The sequence below is a fragment of the Tachyglossus aculeatus genome, chromosome 5 (assembly GCF_015852505.1).
Source record: "Tachyglossus aculeatus isolate mTacAcu1 chromosome 5, mTacAcu1.pri, whole genome shotgun sequence".
NCBI lineage: Eukaryota > Metazoa > Chordata > Mammalia > Monotremata > Tachyglossidae > Tachyglossus > Tachyglossus aculeatus.
In genome coordinates this window covers 67455866-67481616 of record NC_052070.1, presented here as the reverse complement: position 1 = coordinate 67481616, position 25751 = coordinate 67455866, and the positions used below count along the sequence as shown (strand labels likewise).

General features: G+C 42.0%; 1 long non-coding RNA gene across 1 annotated transcript in view; it reads right to left on the bottom strand.

Moving 5' to 3' along the window:
- Positions 1–6873: 6873 nt before the first annotated feature.
- LOC119928177 overlaps positions 6874–25751 on the bottom strand; it is a 43550-nt gene continuing 24672 nt past the window's right edge. Inside the window, exons 2-3 of the long non-coding RNA XR_005451054.1 lie at positions 7173–7226; positions 6874–6958 (exon numbers count right to left, since the gene is read on the bottom strand). This is a non-coding gene — a long non-coding RNA (uncharacterized LOC119928177). The remainder of the gene's footprint in view (positions 6959–7172; positions 7227–25751) is intronic.

The window sequence follows — 25751 nt, the reverse complement described above, 5'->3', positions numbered from 1 at the left end:
AGGGAACATGACTGCTAATTCTGTTGTATTATACTCTCCCAAGCACTTAGTACAGTGCCCTGCACAAAGTGAGCACTCAATAAATTCCATCAATTGATTTATTGATCGATCTGATTGTATAGTATCTACCTCAGTGGGTGCCACAGTGGAATATAGTAAGAGTTTAACAAATATCCCAATTATTATCATTATTAGATAATAATTCTTAGATAATAATTAGATCATTATTAGAGAAGCAGCATGGCTCAGTGGAAAGAGCCCGGGCTTTGGAGTCAGAGGTCATGGGTTCAAAGCCCGACTCCGCCACTTGTCAGCTGTGTGACTTTGGGCAAGTCACTTTACTTCTCTGAGCCTCAGTTCCCTCACCTGTAAAACGGGGATGAAGACTGTGTGCCCCCCGTGGGACAACCTGATCACCTTGTAACCTCCCCAGCGCTTAGAACAGTGCTTTGCACATAGTAAGTGCTTAATAAATGCTATTATTATTATTAGACATTTGAGACAATTATCAGTTTTTGAGCATAAATGGCTAACCCGGGATACAGAGGAGTAGAAAGGCATTAAAACTTGGTGTCTTGAAATTTAAGTGTTTCCTGTCGGTTTGTTGGGATACTTTCCATGCATTTTACCTAAGGTAATGTGACTTGCTGTGCAAGTCTGAGGAAGCAGTGTGGCCTAGAGGAAAGAACACAGGCATGGGAGTCAGAAGACATGCGTTCTAATTCTGACTCTGCCACCTATCTGCTGTGTGACCCCGGGAAAGTCACTTAATTCCTCCGTGCCTCATTACCTCATCTATAAAGTGGGAATTAAGACTGTGAACCCCATGTGGGACATGGACTGTGCCCAACCTGATTGTCTTCTATCTACCCCAAGGCTTAATACAAGGCTTAGCATATAGTAAGTGCTTAACAAATGCCATAAAAAACAAAACAAAGCAAAAACCCTGTATCCGAGCACTCCACTTTCCATTTTTGCCTTTTTTTTTTTTGAACAGAGAAAGGATTTTCTTGGTTTTATCACTGTCCTCTCTGACCACCCACCTTTCTATGAAGCTTAGGTCAGATGAAAGAAATAATACTGGTAATCCACACTCCTTCCTAAAATATTGTGGATAGCAAAATGAACATCAATCAAGAAATCAGTAGTATTCATTGAGCATCTATTATGTGTTGTGAACTGTCCTAGCACTTAGGATAATATAACAGATTTACAGGGTATCATCCTTGAATTCAAAAAGCTTATAATCTAATAATAATGATAATTATGGTATTTGTTAAGCACTTACTATGAGCCAAGCACCGTCCTAAGCGCTGGGGTAGATACAAGGCAATGAGGTTGCCCCATGTGGGGCTCACAGTCTTAATCCCTATTTTACAGATGAGGCAACTGAGGCACAGAGAAGTTAAGTGACTTGCCCAAAGTCACACAGCTGACAAGCGGCAGGGCTGGGATTTGAACCCATGACCTCTGACTCCCAAGCCCATGCTCTTTCCACTAAACCACACTGCTTCTTGGGAAGCAGCTAATACAGGAAGATAGTGTGGCCAAGAGGAAAGTGCACGACCCTGGGAGTCAGAGGATCCAGGTTCTAATCCTGACTCTGCCACTTGTCTGCTGTGTGACCTTGGCCAAACCACTTCGTGCCTCAGTTTCCTCCTCTGTAAAATGGGAAGTAAGACTGTGGATCATACATGGGACATGAACTGTTTCCAACTTGATTGGCTTGCATGCATCCTAGCACTTACTACAGTGCCTGGAAAATAGCAAGCACTTAGCAAATGCCATTAAACAAATAAAAAATGTGAGTCACAGTTACAGAAAGAAAATCGGCAGTATAGTTCATTCGTTATTCATTCAATCATATTTATTGAGCACTTAATGTGTGCAGGGCACTATGCTAAGTGCTTGGGAGACCACAGTAATGAATGGTCACATTCCCTGCTTACAGTGAGCTTACGATCCAGAGAGGGGGAGACGGACATCAATACAAATAAATAAAATTACAGATGTGTACATAAGTGTTGTGGGGATGGGAGGGGGGGAGAAGCAAAGGAGCAAGTCAAGATGACGCAGAAGGGAGTGGAAGATGAGGAAAAGTGGGGCTTAGTCTGGGAATGCCTCTTGGAGGAGATTTGCCTTTGATAAGGCTTTGAAGTAGGAGAGAGTAATTGTCCGTTTTATTTGAGGAGGGTTGGTAGGTGTAGTTCATAGGGGTAGAGTCTTAAGGATGTAATTGGACAGCAACAATAGCATACTGAAATAAAATCCTGTTTTAAGTCATTGCTATTCATCTTCTAACTGCACCTGAACCAAAATTTCACTCATAATTTATTTTGATAGAGAAAATAAGAAAGATGCAAAAATTTCAAGTTCAAATTCCTTAAGTGCATGGATTAAAAACTTCAGTGACCTATGCTTCTCTGCTGACTGCTGACATGAGCTTCAGATTTTGGTCAGAATTCAGATATCTTTGGGACAAAATAGTAGAACTCTACATATTTTATAATGTTCACATTTCTCCACAACGTGTGTTTCCCCACATACAAAATTTAATGTGTTTTAATGTAATTTTACTGCATATTTTAAATAATAATGATGGCATTTGTTCATTCATTCATTCATTCAATCGTATTTATTGAGCACTTACTGTGTGGAGAGCACTGTACTAAGCGCTTGGGAAGTACAAGTTGGCAACATATAGAGACAGTCCCTACCCAACAACAGGCTCACAGTCTAGAAGGGGGAGACAGACAACAACTATGTGCCAAGCACTGTTCTAAGCACTGGGGTAGATACAAGGTAATCAGGTTGTCTCATGTGGGTCTCATGGTATTAATCCCCATTTTACAGATGAGGTAACTGAGGCACAGAGAAGTCAAGTGACTTGCCCAAAGTCACACAGCTGATCAATGGTGGAGCCGGAATTAGAACCCACAACCTCTGACTCCCAAGCGCGGGCTCTTTTCACTAAGCCACGCTGCCACTGATTGGTGCAAGTCCATCTTATTTTAGAGTTACAGACACATCAAAAGCCTGGCCCATGGAGTCAGAAGAGCTGGGATATAAAACCAGCTCTGCCACGTGTCTGTTCTGTGACCTTGAGCAAGTCACTTAACTTCTCTGTGCCTATTACCTCATCTGCAAAATGGGGATTAAATCCTACTCCCTCCTACTTAGACTGTCATCCCCATGTGGGACAAGGACTATGTCTAAGCTGATTAACTCGTATTAGAATTTAGAACAGTGCTTGGCACATAGTAAGTGTTTTACAAGTAGTATAATAATAATTATGAATAATTATTATTATAAATATCAAGAAAGTAGTTCACCAAATAGATTCACCGATATTTTTCTAATACTACACAGTAATTTACAGTGCCTTCTCCATTTGTTACTGAAGCATGGGTCACTGTAAAGACTGTAGCTTTCAATCAGTCATATTTATTGAGTGCTTACTGTACTAAGTGCTTTGAAGAGTACAGTATAGCAGAGTAGGTAGACAAGTTCCCTGCCCATAATAGTTTACAATACACGGTGGGAGACAGACATTAATATAAATAAATGAATTACAGATATATACATACATTGCATATAATCTGTATAAATTATATACATAATTCCCTTCAAAGCCCTACTGAGAGCTCACCTCCTCCAGAAGGCCTTCCCAGACTGAGCCCTTCCTTCCTCTCCCCCTCTCCCCCTCCACATCCCCTCCGCCTTACTCCTTCCCCTCCCCACAGCACCTGTATATATGCATATATATTTGTACGTATTTATTACTCTATTTTATTTGTACATATTTATTCTATTTATTTTATTTTGTTAATATGTTTTGTTTTGTTGTCTGTCTCCCCCTTCTAGAGTGTGAGTCCGCTGTTGGGTAGGGACCGTCTCTAGATGTTGCCAACTTGTACATCCCAAGCGCTTAGTACAGTGCTCTGCACACAGTAAGCACTCAATAAATACGACTGAATGAATGAATTGCAGATATTGTTGCAGAATTATTCTTTTTTATGATATTTGTTAGTACATACTAGGTGCCAGGCACTGTACTAAGCACTGGGTTAAATATAAGTGGTTAGAGCATGGGCCTGGAAGTTAGAGGCCCGGAGTTCTAATTTCAGCTGTCAATAATTGCTGTGTAACCTTAGCTTCTCTGTGCCTCAGGTTCCTCAGCTGATAAATGGGGATTAAATGCCTCTTCTCCCTCCTACTTTGTGAGCACCATGTGGGAGAGGGGCTGTGTCCAACCTAATTAACTTGTACCTACCCCAACACTTAAAAAAGTGCTTGACACGTACTAAGTGCTTAACAAATGCCATAAAAAAAGTTTATCAGATTGGGCACAGTCCCTCTCCAACACAGAGCTCAGAGTCTTAATCCCCATTTGACTGATGAGGTAACTGAGGCACGGGGAAGTTAAATGACGTGCCCAAAGTCACACAGCAGATAAGTGGTGGAGCTGGGATTAGAACCCTGTCTCTGACACCTGTGCTTCATCTGCTAGGCAACACTGTCTCTCTGACTATTCATTTAGAAAGTGTTCTTATCCTCAAGAAGGCTGACTGTTAGCATAATTATAGTGAGCTGTTCCTTCTTTTCTAGCACCTAAGTGTGGCTTCAGCCTATGCATTAAAATTACTAAGTTGATGTTTTCTTTTATACTCTTAAGAACCAGCACTGTCTCCTTCCTGCAGGGATGGATATATGAAATTTAACAATACAGGTGATGATACATTTATTGTTCCCATGGCAACCTCAGCTGATGATTTATTAAGCAGTATTTTTTTTCCAGGTTTGAAACAATACATTTCTGTTGGCCTGAGTTCCCCCGAGAAAGGACAGAACAATTTAACTTTATGTATTTATAACTCAGTTTATTTAAATGCACACCTATTTTGCTGCTTCAGAAAATGTTTAAACACAGAGGAACAACCAGACTCAGGTGGTGGGTGTAGTATCTTCACTATGAAGAGCAATCATGATTGATGTAGCTTGGTACAACCCACTACCAGCTGAAGCCTATTTCACTCTAAGTTTAGCTTATATCTGGGTAAGCAGATGGCCCCCTTCTTCCTTAAGGGTGGAGAAAAGGAAGAAGAGAAAGGGAGTTGTGTCCCTCTATTCATCTATCACCCGGAATCCTCTCTGCAGTTTGCTCCATGTTGTGGCATTTCAGCTGGGGGAATGTGCCATCGAGGTACCTTAACTGAGATTTAACAAATGGGATGAGGAAAGTGAGTCTTATTTCCAGCCAAGACCCAACAGGCCCTCCTGCTCGCAAACAAGCCCTTGAAATACTCTCGTGCAGTGGTACAACTACAGCAATGCTAATGGGCACCCGTTTTGATGACAGTTTGGCCAAAAGCCAGAATTTGGCCCCAAAGCAGAGGTGGTACAATTAGACAGCTGAGATGCATTTTCTGAACACACACTTTTAATTGATTTCAGCTTGTTCAGTTCACAAAGATAGAGCTCTGCCACACAGCAGCTTTCTTAGAGGGGCTTATTTTTACTTGTCCTTTATTCAGAAGCAACAGCAGCAACAATAAGAAAGAGTTCTAAAGAGAGAGTCTTTGGCATGGTTTGGATATGGAAAGTATTATTAAGAACTAATGAGTGAGATAGATGTTAACCAGAAAAGCATTAATGAGCAGAATACTGTTCTGGCGTAAACATCTGCTGCTGAAGCAGATGTTACCTTGTAAATCTGCTGAAGAAATGTCTTTGAAGAGGGAGCAGCATACTGTTTTAGGTAATAGGGGAAAGGGAAAAATGTCTGGAAGGTTCAGTTACTTTTTTTTGCTCTTCTAGAGCCCCCAAACGGCTACGGGTTTAAAGTTCCAAATTTCAGGTCTTGGTACTTGAGTAATAGTGTGTGGTGGACAGTGGAGATGAAGAAGATTTCTGTCCCTGCCTCACAGCAAGTTTCCAGTGTGAACCACAAGGACATCAGAAAGGTATGAATACTGTTTTCATTTTAAGATAAGTGCTCTTATTATCTGGCTTATAAACTCTTGACCTTACCCCTTAGAGCAATGGGGAAATAGATTCTCTTAGACTGCCTTTAGGGTGCAATAGAAGCTCTGATTTCAGAAAAGAAAATCTCAGAAAGAGAACTTTGGCTTCTTTCCCTCTATTTAGCTGTAGGGTTTATGCAAGCAAAGCTGTATGGCAGGCACTGGGGTATTGGAGTCAAGGATACTCATCTTAGTTCTGACTATTCTTAGTGCTGTCCCACTGGCGTGTTCTGGACAATCATATATTTTTGTTGCAATGGTTTGGGCTATTCATTCATTCAATCGTATTTATTGAGCGCTTACTGTGTGCAGAGCACTGTACTAAACGCTTGGGAAGTACAAGTTGGCAACATATAGAGACAGTCCCTACCCAACAGTGGACTCACAGTCTAGAAAGGGGAGACAGACAACAAAACAAGACATATTAACAAAATAAATAAGAATAAATATGTACAAATAAAATAATAGAGAAATAAATACATACAAACATATATACAGGTGCTGTGAGGAGGGGAAGGAGGGGGCTCAGTCCGGGAAGGCCTCCTGGCTATAGTCATTCATCACACATCAATCGACAATTTTCCAACATTGGGAACTGGACCATCCATATTATCCAAATTCATATTTCTTTCCATTGAGAATATTATTACTACTGGGATTGGACATCATTACGGAGGACATGAAAACATAGCTTGCCTTTAAGAAATAGTGTAATCCTTTTCTGAGTTTCCTATTCACAGCAAGGTGTTAATGGTATCATGTGAATTATCTAAACAGTCTTTGGAATCTTTTTCAGTGAAGGAAAGTGAGAAAAGTTCAGGTTATTGGAACAAGGCCATCATTTTGGGTGCTTGAGAGCTAGGTCCGTGTGTCTTGAATAAGGCTTCTTATTTGTCAGGTGGCTTCTGAGGTGTCTGAAAATGATTCTGTATAACCTACAGAGAAAGTATTTTTACACTTCAGTGATGGCATTAGGGACACATGGAGATCACATGTGTGCCTTGTATTTAGATATCAAAAAAGGCAACAGTGACTCTGACATTTTCTTCAGTGTTCATGTTATTTGTGATTCACTGGTTTCACTGAAATCTCCAATTGTACTGGAATTAATAAGTGCACTTGGGGAAGTAAAGAATCTTAGGGGCATACCTTTTCCTCCAGGTTATTCCCGTGTGGTTCCCTTCATTATTGTTGAATGCTGGGCTAGAGATACAATATAATCCACAGTAAGAACACTTGCTTCATTGTTGCAGGGTAACTATTTCTGTTAGTAACCAAAGGTTTTGGGTTCTTAGCAAGAAGTTCTCCGTGTTTTGGTGTACATCTTGCTGCCACTGTTTCTTGGCAATAAGATGTGATATAAATTTAGCAAGCCATTATGCTTCATCTTTTGGTTAATGGAGGATTATATATAGCGAGGCCTGTCCTTCATATTCACTGATGACACTCTGATGGAGAAATTGTAACTAGCGCTTGCAAGTGGGTTGAAAAGGCTGCATGATTGACAAGCCATTCCTTGTAAAGATTGTTCTTTGCCACCTTAATGTGTCGGCCACTTGTTTCAGCTTATTACAGTGCTCTGCACACAGTGAGTACCCTATAAATTCTATGGATTGATCTCTCTCTGTTTTCTGGTCAGGCCTTTGATATCCTGATCATCCTCAGAGAGAGTTATTTTCACCTAGCAATTATGAACTTATTTGTGTCTTCGTTCGCATTTGTGTAATATGTCAGCACAATGTATTGTTTTCACCTTTCTAGTTATAATAATAATAATGATGGCATTTATTAAGCACTTACTATGTGCAAAGCACTGTTCTAAGTGCTGGGGAGGTTCCAAGGTGATCAGGTTGTCCCATGGGGGGAGCTCACAGTCTTCATCCCCATTTTCCAGATGAGGTAACTGAGGCACAGAGAGGTGAAGTGACTTGCCCAAAGTCACACAGCTGGCAAATAATTAATTGGCAGAGCTGGGATTTGAACCCATGACCTCTGGCTCCAGAGCCTGGGCTCTTTCCACTGAGCCACGCTGCTTCTCTAAATGCTTTTATTTTTCTCCCCTTAAAGTATAAGCTACTTGTGGGCGGGGAGTGTGTTACTTTGTTGTTCTGTTTGTCCAAGCAACTAATACTGTGCCCCACACCAAATAGGCACTTACTACATACTGCTGCTACTACTACTTTCCTGCTTGCTGCAGTTGTTTCCAAACAGTGAGGGACAATCACTTTTTTACTCTGGTTGTGTGTACTCCATTTCAACTGCTTGGATAAAAAGCTGTCCTCCAATCACCTCCCAGGCTCCCAGGTACACCTCTGAGCACTTAGTACATTGCTCTGCACACAGTAAATGCTCAGTAAGTATCATTGATTGTGGTGCAATGAAGACATCCTCAGAGTTGGTGATCTGACTGCAATCCAGAATATCTTTGACTTTTATCTAATATCGAGTATAGCTGGGGATGTTTGAGAAACTGGATGTGCCTTTTTTGGGAGGGTCCTGGTCTCACAGCTATACAGAGAGTTGGTCACTACGGAAATTCTGTACACGTATAATTTGATAAGAAACTTGATTCCCTGTTCCAGTGTGGCCTAGCGGATAGAGCACAAGCCTGGGATTCAGAAGGACCTGAGTTCTATTCCCGGCTCGGCCTCTTCCCTGCTGTATGACCTTAGGCAAGTCACTTAAGTTAGCTCTGTCTTTTCCCTCATCTGTAAAATGGGGATTAAGACTGTGAGCACCATGTGGGACAGTGACTTTGTCCAACCTGATTTGCTTGCATCCATCCGAGCACTTAGTACACAGTGCCTGGCACATAATAAGTATATAATAAATAACACTATTGTTATTATTTTTATTATTCTTATTGCTATTAGCCACCTCTGGCATCCTTTGTAGTATTTTATGTTTTTTTGTCTATCCATGCATTATGAAATAGTGTACCGTGTCACCTAGTGGAAAGAGAATGGGCCTAAGAGTCAGGTGACTTAGGTCCTATTCCTTACTCCACCATTTTTTTCAATGATATTAAGCACTTATTATGTTCCAGGTACTATACTAAGAACTGGGGTAGACACAAGCTAACCCCATTTTAAAGATGAGGTAACTGAGGCACAGAGAAGTGAAGTGACTTTTCCGAAGTCACACAGCAGACAAGTGGCAGAGTTGGGATTATAACCCAGGTCCTTCTGACTACCAAGCCCATATTCTATCCACTAGACTACGCTGCTTCTCATTTGTCTTCTATGTGACCTGCTGAAAGTCTCTTATGCTTTTTGTGCCTCAATTTCCTCATCTTTAAAATGAAGACTCAAAGACATGTTTTTCCTCTTACTTAGACTGTGCACATCATCTGGAACAGGGCATCAGTTAATTATATTTAAGTGCTTATTGTGTGCCTATCATTGTACTAAGCCCTTGGAAGAGTACAACAGAGTTGGTGGACCAGTTCCCTGCCCACAATGGATATACAGTTTAGAGGGGGAGACAGACATTTATATAAATAAATAATGCATACATAGGTAAATGCTGTGGGGTGGAAGGAGGGGTGAATGAAAGATGCAAAACCAAATGCAAAGGTGACACAGAACGGAGTGGGTGAAGAGGAAATGAGGGCCTAGTCAGAGAAGGCCCCTTGGAGGAAATATAATTTCAAAGCCCTACTGAGAGCACACCTCCTCCAGGAGGCCTTCCCAGACTGAGCTCCCTTTGTCTCTCCTCCTCCTCCTCATCCCCCCCACCCTACCTCCTTCCCCTCTCCACAGCACTTGTATAAATTTGTACATACTTATTACTCTATTTTACTTGTACATATTTACTATTCTATTTCTTTTGTTAATTATGTACATATAGCTTTAATTCTATTTGTTCTGACAATTTTGACACCTGTCTATATGTTTTGTTTTGTTGTCTGTCTCCCTCTTCCAGACTGTGAGCCCATTGTTGGGTAGGGACCATCTATATGTTGCCGACTTGTACTTCCCAAGCGCTTAGTACAGTGCTCTGCACACAGTAAGCACTCAATAAATATGATTGAATGAATAAATAAGGCCTTATAGAAAAGGAGAGTGATGGCCAGATGGATAAGAACGGGGAGGGAGTTCCAGGCCAGAGGCAGGACATGGGCAAGAGGGCATGGCAAGATAGATGAGATCAAGGTTCAGTGAGTAGGTTGGCATTAGAGGGGCAAAGTGTGCAGGCTGAGTTGTAATAGGAAATCAGCACAATAAGGTAGGAGGGGGCAAGCTGATTGCTTTAAAGCCTGTAGTAAGGAGTTTCTGTTTGATGTGGAGTTGGATGTGCAATCACTGGAGGTTCTTGAGTGGGGAAACATGAACCGAACCTTTTTGTAGAAAAGTGATCCGGGATTTTAGGGAGATCACACTTGAGGGTTTTGATTTTCTCAAACTATGATCCCAGGCCATTAGGGACAAGAGATGGGGGAGACAGGGGTGTTGAGGAGGGAGTTCAAAGTCTGAAACTACTAGCGAGGGCAACGGGCATGGGTGTCAATAAGACTGGAGAAATAATATTGATGGGCAGAGATAAAGCAAGCAAAAATGAACGTGATGTGGATGAGGCCTGATATCTGTATTTCCATCAGCAGCTCTCCACAGCTCATGCACAGGAATAAAAGAAGTAGACTGTGAAGGTGATCCATGTCTGTGGGCTAGTGGTAACAGATCGACGAAGGGATAGGGATAAATCTTTTGACATATCGAGAAGCAGTGGGGCTCAGTGGAAAGAGCATGGGCTTGGGAGTCAGAGGTCATGGGTTCAAATCCCGGCTCCGCCACTTGTCAGCTGTGTGACTTTGGGCAAGTCACTTAAATTCTCTGTGCCTCAGTTACTTCATCTGTAAAATGGAGATTAAGACTGTGAACCCCATGTGGGACAACCTGATCACCTTGTAACCTCCCCAGCACTTGGAACAGTGCTTTGCACATAGTAAGAGCTTAATAAATGCCATTAATATTATTATTATTATTAGGGAACAAGTGAGTTGAGATCAGTAGAATGGGTGGTGTTTGAGAATGTCAACTTGGTTGTCAAAGAAAGACACCACATCCAAAGATCCAACCTATGTTGTATCTGGTCCAGGGCTTACTACAGTGGCTTGTACATAGTAAACGCTTAACAAATACCATAGTTATTAATATCATCATTGTTATTAAGCACTGTTATTGGAAGTATTGGGTAACAACATTAAGCTTGTGTTAGTGTTGAAAATCTTTAGGCATATCTAGGGCAGGGGCCTCCATGTTATTTCAGTGTTGGGTCACTTGACCAGATATGCACATGAAGGCAGACTGGGTTTATTTCTTTTTTCTTTTTTTTCTTTTATGGCTAGCAACAGTGAAGTGTAGCCTGAACATATGGGATTTTTTTTTTTTAGCAGTAAGTTTAAAAACTCTATTAATACAGAAGTGGGCAGTTTTAAACTTGGTGTAAGCCATTGATCAATTTGGGTATTTCACAGACTCAAGAGCCGAGGGATGTATTCCACCAAGCTTCATCTCACCGAATTGACCGTATGCTGCTAATTAAGTGCCAAGATTTTTGCTAAAAATCTGATGGGCTGAATTTGGCTGTCAAGTGGGCCCTTGTTGGACACACCTTAAGCTGGCTCAGCTTGATTTGCTTAGGCAACATGGTTAAGGGGAAGGAGCTGGGATCTGTAAGGAAGCTTAGGTTCTAGTCCCAGTTCTGCCATTGGCCTGCTGAGGGACCTTGGGCAAGTCACTTGATCTCATCAATAAAAAGACGAGTCCAATGCCTCCCTAGCTCACACAGGTGTCACAGGGACCAAAGTGAAGTAGTGGAGTGAGTGCAGTGGAAAATAAAAACACTCCATAATTTCATGGAGTCATTTTAGGCTGATAGGGGAATGTGACTTTCTATTTTTATGTCTGTCTTCAGATTTTGAACAAGGAACATGCTTTGTGCGTGTGAACTTTCTGAAATGCTTGGTGCAGTTCATTGCATTTACAGGAAGCTGAGCCACATAGTGAATGTGCCATGGTTCAGAGTCAGAATTGCTTTAATTTTCTCATTTCTGTTTATACAGGACAGAGGCATTTTCCCCCCAACTGTAATATCTAAATTTCAGAACCTGGGTGAAAAAAAAATTATTTTCCCCTTGGTGATTTTCTAAACTACCAAAAATTGGAATAAGTCTAGACAATAATGATGATATTAGCTTATATTTCTCTTCTGACTTTCTCTGGGGAGCAGTCCTACAGTCTTTGCCTCCGAGTGCTATTTTCTCATTCAATCACACATTTCTAAAAACCTAGAAGTAGGGCCTTAGACTCTGAATACTTTCCAAACAATGTACTCCAAACTATCAACAGCTGCAGTGTTGTTGATAGCTTGATTGATTCACTCAGTCATATGTATTGAGTGCCTACTGTGTGCAGAGCACTGTAATAAGCACTTGGGAGAATACAGTGCAACAATAGACACATTTCCTGCCCACAATGAGCTTTCACTCTAGAGGAGGAGACAGACATTAATGTGAATAAATAAATGACAGATGTGTACATAAGTGCTGTGGGGCTGGGATGGAGGGAAGGGTGAAGGGAGCAAGTCAACACAAGAGGGAGAAGGGGAAAAGAGGGCTTAGTCAGGGAAGGCCTCTTGGAGGATATGTGCCTTCAACAATAAGGCTTTGAAAGGGGGAGAGAGTAATTGTCTGTCAGATATGTGGAAGGATGCTATTCCAGGCCAGAAGCAGGATGTGGGTGATTGGTCAGCCTTGAGATAGATGAGATTGAGGTACAGTGAGAAGGTTATCATTAGAGGAACAAAATGTGTGGGCTGTGTTGTAGTTGCTGTAATGTCCCCCTCTAGACTGTGGGCAGGGAATGTGTTTGCTATATTGCTGTTTGTATTCCCTCAAGTGCTTAGGATAGTTCCCCACACAAAACGAGTCCTCAATAAATATGATTAGTTTTTTTTTTTTCCTCCTCCAACTGTTTGTGAATGGTGTGTGTCAGTTTGTACTCTTCACAAGATTGTAAGCTCTTTGAGGATAGGGACTGATTCTTCCTCAGTTGTACTCTCCAGTGTTTCAAACAGTGCTTGCACACTACATAGACTATTAATTGAGCTCAAGCTGGAATCTACAATATGTGATGCATTGCTATTAGTTTTAATCCTGAAAGAATAGTGCCAACTTCCAGTGATGAAAGAAAAAGGATGGGAACATTTGGGGAAAGGGCTTGAATTTTTTTCTGTTCATGTTGCTCCCTGGTTCTCTCTGACATGTTGCTGTAACAGTGTGATTAGTGATCTTGCCCTCATCTGCGTGGCTTATGCTGTAGGGGAAAAAAAATGTGAAACCCATGTGGTTGGGGAACATATGATTTGCAGCCTTGAACTTTTATAAGTGCAAGCTTCTAATTGACAAGCAACAGTTACATGATGTCAATAATGGCATTTGTTAAGCACTTAATATATACTTCCCAAGCGCTTAGTACAGTGCTCTGCACACAGTAAGCACTCAATAAATATGATTGAATGAATGAATTGTCAAACACTGTACTAAGCACTGGGATAGATACAATGTAATCGGGTCAGAGACAGCCTTCATGTCTCCATGAGTGTCTCTCATGGAGCTCACTGTCAGAGCGGAAGGGAGAACAGGGTTAGGGGTTTCCAATTGACTAGCAGAAAGTAATAGTAAAGGTATTTATTGAGCACTCACTGGGTGTAATGCACTGTTTAAAAGGCTTGTGAAAATAGGCCCGAAACCTGAGACATCTCCCCTGCCCACAAGGAACTTTCACTCTAATAAGAGAAATGGCACAAAGTATTTAAAAATGGGGTAATCAGAAGAAATTGACAGTTTAAGTGATCAAACATAAGTGCAAGTGCTGATGGAGGGTATAAATCAATTGATATGCAAATAGAACAGGTGGCTAATGGCTTTCTGTGATTTGGAGATTGGGAGTTAATTGAGGAAGGCTTCTAGGGGGAGGAACAGTTTTTTTGAAACCTTTGGAGGTAGAGGTATCTGAGATTTGGGGAAAAGGGACTTGTAGGCTACAGGAACAGTTTGAAGGGGTTGGGGGAGAAACCAGAGCAGGAGAGTAGAGAACAGGTCCAGTTAGAGAGGAACAAAGGGAGCGAGCTGGAGGGTGGCAGTGAAGAGGGCTAATATACAAGATGGGGAGAATACCTGGAGAGACTTGAAGCCAATAGTAAGGAGTTTTTGCATGATGAAAAGGGAAGCAGCGTGGCTTAGACTGGAAAGAGCACGGGCACTGGAGTCAGGGGTCATGGGTTCAAATCCCAGTTCCACCAATTGTCACCTGTGTGACTTTGGGCAAGTCACTTCACATCTCTGTGCCTGTTACCTCACCTGTACCGCTACCCTGCTCGTTCAAGCTCTCATCCTATCCCATCTGGACTACTGCATCAGCCTTCTCTCTGATCTCCCATCCTCGTGTCTCTCTCCACTTCAATCCATACTTCATGCTGCTGCCCGGATTATCTTTGTCCAGAAACGCTCTGGGCATATTACTCCCCTCCTCAAAAATCTCCAGTGGCTACCAATCAATCTGCGCATCAGGCTGAAACTCCTCACCCTGGGCTAAAAGGCTGTCCATCACCTCGCCCCCTCCTGCCTCACCTCCCTTCTCTCCTTCTACAGCCCACCCTGCACCCTCCACTCCTCCGCCGCTAATCTCCTCACCGTACCTCGTTCTCGCCTGTCCCGCCATCGACCCCCGGCCCATGTCATCCACCGGGCCTGGAATGCCCTCCCTCTGCCCATCCGCCAAGCTAGCTCTCTTCCTCCCTTCAAGGCCCTACTGAGAGCTCACCTTCTCCAGGAGGCCTTCCCAGACTGAACCCCTTCCTTCCTCTCCCCCTCGTCCCCCTCTCCATCCCCCCCATCTTACCTCCTTCCCTTCCCCACAGCACCTGTATATATGTATATGTTTGTACATATTTATTACTCTATTTATTTTACTTGTACATTTCTATTCTATTTATTTTATTTTGTTAGTATGTTTGGTTTTGTTCTCTGTTTCCCCCTTTTAGATTGTGAGCCCACTGTTGGGTAGGGACTGTCTCTGTATGTTGCCAATTTGTACTTCCCAAGCGCTTAGCACAGTTCTCTGCACATAGTAAGCGCTCAATAAATATGATTGATGATGATGATGATGATCTGTAAAATGGGGATTGACTGTGATCCCCCGTGGGACAACCTAATCACCTTGTAACCTCCCCAGCGCTTAGAACAGTGCTTTGCACATAGTAAGCACTTAATAAATGCCACTGTTATTATTATTATTAAATGAGAAGATATTGGAGGGTTTTGAACAGGGGAAAGGAGGGAGATGAGTATTCTGAGAAGATGATCTATGTAGCAGCTTGTAGTATAGATTGGAGAGTGGAGAGGCTGGAAGCAGGGGGACTAGTGAGGACTCTAAGTCAATAGTCTCATCTAGTTATGGTTATATTGTATTCATCAAAGCGCTTAGTATAGAATTCCGCACACCATAATTGCTCAATAAATACTTTTGACTGACTAACCATGAAACAAGAACAGCTTGGACCAACGTGGTGGTGGTTTTGGAGGAGAAGAATGGGCCGATGCGAGAAATGTTGTGAGGAAAGAGCCAGGAAGATTTATCAGTAGTTTGAATGTGAAAAGGGAGAAACAGTGATGAGTCAAGGATGATCCTGGGGTTGTTGCTTCAGAATTAGGAGAATGGTGGTATAGTAAATCAATAATATTTATTGAGCACCACTTGGGAAAGTACAATAGAATTATTAGACATTATTAAACTCCTGACCAGAAGGAGTTTACAATCTAGCAAGGGAAACAGACATTAAACTAAATTACAGGTTGGAGGCAGTAATAGAATATCGTTATGTGTATATAAGTACTATGAAGGGTTTGGGAGTACTTAAGTGTTGAAATGGGAGTTGGAGGATTTGCGGGTTGGTGAGGAATAGAAATTAATCAGGGAAGGCCTCCTGGAGGAAATGTGGCTGGACTTTGAAGGTGGAACAGCAGTGGGTTTTTGGAAATGAAGGGGAAGAAATATCCAGGCAGAAGGAAGGGTGTCAAAAAGAGGTCATTGAAGGGAGAGATGTGTGGCATAGTGAATTGGCTGACTTAAATGTCACAAAGAGTGCAAGCTGGGGTGTAATGGGAGAAGAGAGTAGATAAGTAGAAGGACGAGAGTCGAGTGAATGGTCAGGACTTTCTGCTTGATGCAAGCAACAGGTAACTATGGGAGGCTTTTGAGGAATAGGGAGAGGTTTGCAAAGTTTCACAAAAACAATCCGGGCAGCAGAGTCAGTTATGGATGAGAAAGAGGAGAGCCAGGAGACAAGAGAGATGAGGTAAAGCATTGTTTTAAAAAATCTTCCACTTTCTATTCTTGCAACTGTGGCTGCCACCTGTGGCTGCTCTGTTGTTGCTGGCAACAGAGCTTTACCCTTTTATGGAGCAGCCCACCATCATACATACAGGAGACCTATGGTGGTGACAGCAGTGACTGGGTGTATGTTTAGCGTGGGTATCATCTTTTGATTCTCTCAAGTGCTTAGTACAGTGCTCTGCATACAGTAAGCATTCAATAAATTTGATTGCTACTGTACTCTCCTACAGTGCCCAGAGGCTGCCTGTTCCGAGCAGCCTCGTGGAGAGATGGCACCAAAATGAGCAAAGAAGAAACTTTTCCAGCTCTTCAGGGCCTGGAGGATGCCACCTGGCTTCTCCTGACCCTGCGCTTGCTCCTTGGTTCAGAAACCCCAGTGACCGTGCTGTCTGACTTCCTTTTTTATAATGAATATTTCCCTAGAGGATCATTGACTGGGTTTAGCAACAGGGATTCTAGGCACCACCATTATCATCATGTCAATACAATCACTGGGAATTACGTTGGAGTATTTAAAGACACTTGGGGATAATTCAGTCAGCCAGGAGAAGGAAAAAACCCAACATAAACAGATTGTTAAAACCAATGGCAGAAAACAAACAGCAAAGCAAAAAAAAAAAAAAAGGAAGAAACAAGAGAGGATGTGGTTGGAGCAGGAAACACGATATTTTTGCATAGGTGGTAAAGGTTTCAGAGTGATCTGTTTTTTAAACACTTTCGATGAAGTTGTATACACACTGCACTACTGAAGAGCAGCTGCTGCCCAAGCCCAGCATTGCTATGTTACAGAACTTGTAGCATCCTTCCTTGCAGTGCATCTGTTACCAAGAACACTCAAAGGTTCTGCCAAGAGAACTCAAGTTGGAAAGAGACTGTGTGTAATCTGGCAAAAACAGCGTGATGCTGGGCTGAGGAGTTAAGTGGAAAAGAGCAGGGCTGGGATTCCTTAAGTCTGGGTTCTAAGCCTGGGTCTTCCACTGACCTGCTGTGTTGGCTTTGGCAAGTAACCCACTCATTTTCTGCTTCAGTTTCCCTATCTAGAAAAAGGATAATTCTTCCTTATGAGGCAGGTGTGAGGAAAATGAGATAATCGAAATGAAAGCTTCCTGTAGTATGTAAGCTCCTTGGGGGCAGGGAGCATGTCCACCTACTCTATTGTACTCTCCCAAGCACTTAGTACAAGGCTCTGCCCATAATAAATCCACACAATTGATGGATTGAAATGAGATGTGAGAATGCTTTGGTCATTAAAAGAGGTACTTAAATTGCAGCTATGCTCTTTAAATTTCACGGGAGATTTGTTGAAATGTGCAATGTTGGTACCTGTCTTCACAAATTGAAGGAATTTTAATTCACATAGGCAGAAAATCGAAAAGCCAATCAGGTTGTTGATACTTTGCTGTGTACAGAAAGAATCATCAGGAGTCATTCTAGGGCAGTGCAGTAGGGCAATGATGATGGAATTTCCCGATGAGAACAATGGACCAGCTTCAAGCCCAAGAACCTGCAAAGAGGAATTGATAGTAGTGATAGTGGCTGGCACTGTGCCATTAAAACTTCTGTGTCTATGCCACTGGTGTTCGTGCTGGGGTATGAAGAGATAAATGAGTTGGTGGGAGGAGCTTATTTTTTTTTGATTTTCTGGTACTTGTTAAGTGTTGTGTTCCAGGCACTGTTCCAAGTGCTGGGGTAGATTGAAGGAAATCAGGTTGGACACTGTCCATGTCCCACTTGGTTCTCACAGTTTTAGTCCCTATTTTACACACGAGGTAATTGAGGCACAGAGAAGTTAATTGACTTGTCCAAGGTCCCACAGCAGACGAGTGACAGAGCCGGGATTAGAACACAGGTCCTTCTGACTTCCAGGCTATGCTCTATCTACTAGGCCATGCTGCTTCCCTGCAGCGTTCAATGAGCTGCAACCCATTGCGGGCACAAAGGTTTTTGGCATGAAAGACTCATTTATGGTCCAATCAAAAGGTATTTAGCCCTTTCTGTATGCAGACCAATGAACTAAGCACTTGGGAAAGTTCAGTAAAACAGTTGGTAAACCCTTTCCCTGCCCACAACAGTCTGTAAGGGAGACACATTAATAGAAATAAATAATATATAGGCCAAATGACCGCATCTGACGGCCAATGCCGGGCCACATTCCTGCGACCCAGCAAGCAGTTGACTTGGTAGCTGCTGTGATCTTCACCACTCACTTAAGCTGGTTATTTTTCAGATTTCCTCCTGGGCCTGTCCCCCCAATAGTGGAATGCCCTAGGTTAGAAATAATAATGATGACATTTATTAAGTGCTTACTATGTGCAAAACAGTGTTCTAAGTGCTAGGAAGGTTACAAGGTGATCAGGTTGTCCCATGGGGGGCTCACAGTCTTAATCCCCATTTTACAGATGAGGTAACTGAGGCACAGAGAAGTTAAGTGACTTACCCAAAGTCACACAGCTGACAACTGGTGGAGCCAGGATTTGACTCCAGAGCCCGTGCTCTTTTTACTGAGCCATGCTGCTTCTCTGTCAGTCTCCATTAGTGGTATTTATTGAGTGCTTACTGTGTGCAGAACAGTGTACTAAGTACTTGGGAGAATACAGTACAACAGAGTTGATAGACAAAAATACATGCCCTCAAGGAGCTGGCAATCTCCTTTCACCATTAATAACCCCAGGAGGTTGTCCTCTACTTGCAGAGCCAGGACTAACTATCAATCCTATTTGAGTGCTTACCATGAGCAGAGCACTGTACTAAGCTCTTGAGCGAGTCCTAGAGCCAAGACCTCCTGATTCCTGAGGCCGTCCTCTTTCCACTGAACCAACAGCAATTTTAATCATAGGATAGCATCTGGGAATAAATCAGTTGCATTTATTGAGTGCTCCTTGTGCAGAGCACTGTATTAAACACTCCTTTTCATGGTATTTGTTGAGGACTTACTATATACCAGGCAGCGTACTAATGGCTGGGGTAGATACAAGGTAAATGTTGATATCTTGATTGCTCTTGCTGCTCTCCACGATGTTTTAGAAAGGTGCAGGGACTCCCAATGCTATTTCTTATTTGTTTTATCTGACCTAAGCTTTGTAGATAGGTGGATGATCAGTGAGGACAATGATAAAACCAAGACAATCTTTTACCTGTTTAAAAAAAAATGACAAAAATGGAGTAGAGTCCTCAGATGAAGAGGATTTTTTTTTTTGTTTTATAGCATTTGTTAAGCACTTACTGTGTGCTGGGCACTGTACTAAACACTGGGTTAGATACAAGATAATCAGGTTGAAAACAGTCCCTGTCCCACAAAGAGCTCACAGACTTAACTCCCATTTTATAGACTGCGAGCCCATTGTTGGGTAGGGATTGTCTTTATCTGTTGCCAAACTGTACTTTCCAAGCACTTAGTACAGTGATCTGTACACAGTTAGTGCTCAATAAATACAATTGAATGAATGAATGCTCTGAGGTTCAAAGAAGTGAAGTGACTTGCCCAAGTAAAGTCACAAAGCAGATAAGTGGCAGATTTGGGATTAATAATAATAACATTAAGTGCTTACTGTGTGCCAAGCACTGTTTTAAGCACTGGGGAGGTTACAAGGTGATCAGGTTGTCCCATGGGGGGCTTAGAGTCTTAATCCCCATTTTACAGATGAGGTAACTGAGACACAGAGAAGTAAAGTGACTTGCCTAAAGTCACACAGCTGACAACTGGCGGAGCTGGGATTTGAACCCATGATCTCTGACTCCAAAGCCTGTGGTCTTTGCTCTGAGCCATGCTGCTTCTCATTTAGAAGCCAGGCCCTCTGTCTCCCAGGCTTGTGCTCTTCCCATTAAACCACTTGGGAGAGTACAATACAGTAGAGTTGGAAGGCACTATCCTTGCCCTCAGGGAACTTACATGGAGGTAGTCCTGGGCAGTGGTGTGAGGGCTCCAATTTGGCCAAAGAAGTCTCTGACCAGGCTCTGATGGAAATTCAGGACCAGGGCTGACAGAAGAAGAATCGCCTACCTCTCTCTCAAGCTTGTGCCATTAATGTAGTATATTCTGAATCCCTGTACTCCTCTAGAGCTCTCCCAACTGCTTAATTCAGTGCTTTGCAAACAGTAAGCACTCAATAAATACATTATTAATAATAACAATAATAGAGCCACTAGCATAGATACAGACTCCAACAGGAGGGGTATGACTGCTTAGAGAGATGGGAGCAAGGATGTTTGAACCAGTGTTTCTCTCTCCTTTTTCTGGAGATGGATGAGCAAAAACAGTAGCAGATGTTGTAGCTGGAAGTCTGTTGGGGGATTATTCAGGTTTAGTTGAGCCTTCAGGGCTGGGATTTTCTGATGCTGAGTGCTTTTGTGAAATGTGTGAGGGTAGGGAACGCTAAAAAATGTCCAGCCTGGGATCTGGGAACGTTAACAGATGAGTAGCCCTGCTCTTTGCCAGATAAACAGCTAGAAGCAGAGGCCATCACATGCTGTACTGACATGTGTAAGTTAATCAAAATAAACATTCTTCCCCCTGTTAATATCTCACCAGGCATAGAAGGTTTTCATTCTGCCTCTGGATATGGTTTGGGATTTCCATAGTCTTACCACCCATTTATGAAATCAGGGAGTCTGCCAAACCTGACTCACAGTGAAATGCATGAAGAACATACCTCAATGGCTCAAGCAATAGTTAGAATGGAAGATGGTAGGAAGACTAGCAAGAGCTACCACTTTGATTACCTACATTTCTTGATCCAAACTGGTGTCTAAAGGTGTCCCAAAACCAAGAGGATAAAGCTGTTCTTGTCTTGATTTAATGTGGAAAAAAACTTTGGGAAATAAATGTGATAATATTTCAAATTCTACCAGTTTCCTTTGGTACAGTTTTTTTTTATAGCGTGAAAAACTGTGCATGATGAAAAATTCCCACTATAATGCTCACCCATTCATTCATTCATTCAATCACATTCAGTGGCGCTCACTGTGTGCAGGGCACTTTACTAAGCCCTGGTATCTCCTCCTCCTTCAGAGTATAAGCTTCTGTGGGCAGGGAATGTGTCACCTCTTCATTCTGAGTGCCCACTACTGCTCACCGAATCAAGTGAGTGCTCGGTAAATGTCATTACTACACCTTGACAAAAGTTCTGCACATACATGTACCCAACTATTTCTAACAATAAAATGCAGACTTCTACCCCAGTAATGCATTATTATGATTTTATTAAACCTTTATTTTATGCCAAGCACTGTTCTAAGGTCTGTGATAAATACACGTTAATCTGATTGGCCACAGTCCCTTTCCCACTTGGAGCTCACAGTCCGATGCACATTGCTGAAAGAATGTGCCTAGTTCTTCAATTGCATTCTGTCCAAAACACATATGAAAATATGTTAACGAAGAATCGACTGTAGTATTATTTATCTCTACTTAGTCTAAATTCAATAGAGTTCATCCATGAGAATCACTTTTAACTAGAATCATCATCAGTGGTATTTATTGTGCACTTACTGTGTGCAGAGCACTGTACCAAGTGTTTGGGAGAGTACAACACAAGAGTTGGTAAACAAATTTCCTCCTGCAATGAGTTTACAGTCTTGGGATTGGGGTAGGGGGGCACATTACATAAATAAATTATAATATTTAGATATGTGCATAAGAGCTGTGGGGCTTAGGGCAGGGCAAATATCAAATGCCCAAAGGTCACAGATCCAAGGGCATAGACGACACAGAAGGGATAGGAAGCGAGGGAAAAGAGGGATTAATTGGGAAAGACCTCTTTTAAGACTTGGGAAGTGAAGAGTGGTCTGGAATGTGATCTTGGAAAGTATAAAGTGATCTGGCATATGTGGAGGGGGAGTGAGTTCCAGGCCAGAGGATGGATGTGGGAAAGGGGTAGTCTATTATATTATTTTTTTGTCATTTGTATATTCATATTAAAATGCATGATGCATATTAAGTTTTAATGCTTAGTCTTAAAAATGTTAAGACCAATCATGGCATGATGCAAGCAACTCAAAACCAGATTTTAAAGGAAACATAGTTGACAAACAGTTTTTTCTTTGCTGGCATTTTGCCAAGAACAACTAAGTCTAGCACTTGGAAAATTCTGTGAGGATGGGTGGTAAAGAGTGGAAGGGTAGCGATAGTGCATAAAAGTAGTCCAAAAGGCTATTACTGTGGATTTTGGATGGAAAAGGACAATTTGCAGTAAGACAATAACTCCATGGAAAAAGTGTTATCTTCAGCTTCTAAACAGAAACTTGAGTCTGACATAAAGTTGAGTTTATGGTCTCTTGGCCCTCTCCCTATTTTCTTCACTTCCAAGCTACCTCACAGTTTGGGAATATTAGCCCAGGTGCCGATTTATTCTCATCTCTTTTCAAATGCAAGGAGTGCACATGACTGTGTAAGAAAATGATTTCAACTGGCAGTGGTTACTATGCAGCTCTCCACCCAAAAGGAAGAAGTTCCGAGAGAAAATCGTCTAAAGGAATTGTAGTGCCTATTTGATGCTTTCTTGGGAAGTGCTATGGAATTTCAGTGAAAGGGAAAATAAATGGACCAAATTGACACCCACTCTGGGAGTGTCTACATTGATTTTCATAATTTTGAAGTCTTTTTGGCACCTGCACAATGAAAGCAAAGCAGCAGGGTAAAGAGTGGCTTAGATAGCATAATGAAAATCTGGCTGTGTAGATAGGTCTTGAAACAAAGACAAAACTGAGAGAAATGAGCTGAACAATTTATAAATACTGGAGCTGAGTGGAAAGACTTGAGATCATGGTAGAATTATATGAGGTGGTGAAGTCTTCTGAAATTTCTCCAATAGAGTGGTCCGTGATGTGCCTGACCATTCTCATTTTCATACTATTCAATGATGGCCACTTTCTTTCTCTATTTCACAACAACAGAAAGAGCAGTTGTAGTCTCCCAAGTGCCTAGAACAGTGCTCTGCACACAGTGAGCACTCAAATAGAATTGATTTATAATGCTGGTATAATCAGATGATCACTCTCTCCATCTTCAAAGCTGCATTAAAAGCATATCTCCTCCAAGAGGCCTTCCCTAACTAAGCCCTCATTTCCTCTTCTCCCACTCCCTTAATCATTTCCCTTGCACTTAGATTTGTACCCTTTAATCGCCCCTCCCTCAGCCCTACACCACTTACATGTAGCCATAATTTATAGTAATGTCTGTCTCCCCCCTATAGACTGTAAACTCACTGTGGGCAAGGAACCTGTCTACCAACTCTGCTGTATTGTACTTCCCCAAGTGATTAGGACAGTATTCTGCACATGAAAGTGCTTAATAAATACAGTTGATTGTTTGATAGTAAAGTTGCCCTTTGGTTTGAAAGCAATGCTTCCAACAGTGCACCATCAGAAATAATGATGCTATTTTTAAATGCTTACTTTGTGTCAAGCATGATCTGTACTCTGGTATAAATAATTAGTGATATTATTTATTGAGCTTATTGTGTACAGAGCACTATAGTAAGTGCTGGGGGAAAAAAAACACAGTTGGAATTTTGACACTGTCCCTGTCCATCCAGGGGTGTATCGCCTACAAGGTAGCATGAGGCAGAGTTGGGTGAGAGACTGAGGAGGGAAGATGAAATAATATAAATTCATAACAAAGTATAAGACCAAATGAAGATGCAGGTCCTAAAAGTCCAGTTTTGAAGGGGACCAGGCCTGGTCTACTAAAATTTGTATAGGCTGCACATTGCTACAGCGTGGGTCCCCCACAAGCCAACTTGTACAAGGCATCTCAGGAGAAAGAGGACTGGTTTGGTGGGAAGGGTGGCAAGGTTCCCGATGCTTTGGCTTGGTGGTCTGGTGGAGGGATAATTACGCTATTTATTAAGTGATTGCATGTGCCAAGCAATCTAATAGAAACACAAAGCCTTTTACCAAAGAGGGAAGGAATGGGAATGTAACTCCCATTTTACAGCTGAGGAAACGGAGGCCCATAGAGGGTAAATGACTGTTTTCACGATATTTGTTAAGGACTTACTATGTTCCGGGCACTGCTTTCTAAGCACTGGAGTAGGTACAAGCTAATCAGGTTTTTATTTATTTTATTTGTACATGCTTATTCTATTTATTTTATTTTGTTAATATGTTTTGTTTTGTTCTCTGTCTCTCCCTTCTAGACTGTGAGCCCACTGTTGGGTAGGGACCATCTCTATATGTTGCCAACTTGTACTTCCCAAGCGCTTAGTACAGTGCTCTGCACACAGTAAGTGCTCAATAAATATGATTGAATAAATGAATGAATGAATCAGGTTGGACACAGTCTATGTCCCAAATGGGACTCACAGTTTTAATCCCCATTTTACAGATTTGGTAACTGAGGTCCAGAGAAATGAAGCAACTTACCTGAGGTAACAAATCAGGCAAGTAGCGGAGCTGTGATTAGAACCCAGGTCCTTTTGATTCCCTGGCCCATGCTCTATCCACTAGGCCATGCTGCTTCTCCAACCTCAGGCCCCAGCTCTTCTGTCTCCTTGGCTCTTCCACCTCCTCTTCCCTCTTCCTCCTTTTCCCCCCTCTTCCCTCCCTTCTGCTTCTGCATTTGTCCCTCCTGTGGTCTAGCACTCCCACCTAGTTACCGCCTAGGAGTTAACTCTGAAGTGACCCAGATAGGGACAAACTCTCTACGTTGCCACAATAGAAACTCTGAATAAAATCTACTTTTGAAGAGTAGCCCAGTTTTGGGGAGAATTCAAGCCATATAGTCAAAGGATCTGTGGGTCAAAAGTGTATCAGTCTTTCAACAGTATTTCCCTGACTTCAGATCCCTTGCCAGGGTCTTGAGCTTAAAGACAATGCCTCTTCCAGATTTATTTCAGAGTTCCCAGTGTTTCTCATAAGGTCATGTTACAGCACAAGTCAATGGCCCACTTGAGTCTTGTTCAGGAAGCAATTAAGGACTTTTTCTTTGAAAATCAAAGGAGAGAAAATGAAGTATATTCTGGTGGTCCCTCAGCATGCTGAATAATTTACAGATTTTTGAAGCCTCCAGTTGTCGGTATTTCTACAGAGCTCCACTGCCTTCCTTTGGCAAAGCTGCCCGGTTGCTACTAGTAAGATTAATAGTGAACTGGGAAGTCAAGCATCATTAGACAATCCCAGCCCAGCTTGACTTCAGTATTATTACTAAATGTGGTTAAAGTGTTTCATTGTTCAACGTTATTATGGGTCTGTGATGGTGTCAGTTTAAATTTTAAAAAATGATCCAATTAGACTTTTCTACCTTGGATTCTAGTTGGATTTCTGTATTGCATGATTACTTCGCATGTGTTAGAGGATTGATGTCTAAAATCGTGACTAAGACTTCAAAGAGGAG